At 62.3% G+C, this 1,065-nt stretch overlaps 1 protein-coding gene across 1 annotated transcript in view; it reads left to right on the forward strand.

Moving 5' to 3' along the window:
• Positions 1-938: 938 nt before the first annotated feature.
• SEC16A (SEC16 homolog A, endoplasmic reticulum export factor) overlaps positions 939-1,065 on the forward strand; it is a 34,525-nt gene continuing 34,398 nt past the window's right edge. The window contains exon 1 of the mRNA XM_023742651.1: positions 939-992. The gene's annotated coding sequence lies outside the window, so the exon portion shown is untranslated. The remainder of the gene's footprint in view (positions 993-1,065) is intronic.

Consider the following 1,065-nt stretch of genomic DNA (forward strand, 5'->3'; position numbering starts at 1 on the left):
CCAGCCATTGAAAACCCTACAGAGCACAGTTCTACCCTGACGCACATGGCGTTGCCATGAGTCGGAATCGACTCCACGGCCACTATTTTTTTAGAAAACTGAGAGGCAGTTGGGCCAGGGCAGGAGGTAGGAATGACTTCCGGGATTCTCAGCAGGATGCTGGTGGGTGGTGGTGCCCTTCATTGCGACAGGGAGCCCTGGGGCAGGAGCAGGTTGGCAGAGACCAGGGGTTTAGGACGGGACCTGTTGAGTTTGAGAGGCCCGTGAGGTATTTGTAAATTGGGGGATGAAGCTCTCCTTCCTTCTCAGAGCTCTCTGGAGGAGCAAATGAAATACTGTAAGAGAATTCGTTTAGCAAACGGTAAGACGCTTTACAAGCGTTCGTCGTTAGCATAAATGAACTTTTGACAGCAAAACTGGTACTAGAAGTCTAACGACCGTAACCAGGTAACGAGCGCACGCCCAACCGCGCGCTGCACATGCGCAGCCAGCCGCCGGCGTCCGACACCTTCCATTGTCACCGGAAGGCTGTGGCCTGGGCGCATGCGCGTTCGCCTTCCGACTGTCCGCAGGCGTTCGGTTCTAACGGAAGAATCGAAGGAACGCGCCTGCGTCACGGCCCGCTCAGGTTCTCGGCTAGCTGAGGGCGAGCATCGCCTGTTCGAGACCGATTCTTCCCTGGGGTCCTGATGGAAAAACCCCGCCTCTTCTCACACGCTGAGAAGAGAAAAGACTAGAAGAAAGAGCCGGCGTAGCCGGGGCGAAGTCCTGCGGCGGTCCCAGGGCACCCGGCCCGGCAGGTGGACAAGGGGCGGGGCGGGGGCGGGGCGGAGGGACGGGGCGGGGGGGAACTGGACGGAGGGGTGGGCGGGGCGTCAGGGCGGGGGCGGGGCCTTTGGGCGGGGCAAGTCCGGGGTGCGGCGTCGGGCCGGGGGCGGGACGACGAAAGGGACGAGGGTGAAGGGAGGCACACAGGCGAGGAAGAAGCGACGGTGAGAGCCGGGGCGGCGATGGGCGGGTCGAGACAAGGCCGAGGGGCGGGGTGGTAGGGGGGCTGGAGGACGG

This window comes from Trichechus manatus, unplaced genomic scaffold, assembly GCF_000243295.1.
Source record: "Trichechus manatus latirostris isolate Lorelei unplaced genomic scaffold, TriManLat1.0 scaffold00214, whole genome shotgun sequence".
NCBI lineage: Eukaryota > Metazoa > Chordata > Mammalia > Sirenia > Trichechidae > Trichechus > Trichechus manatus.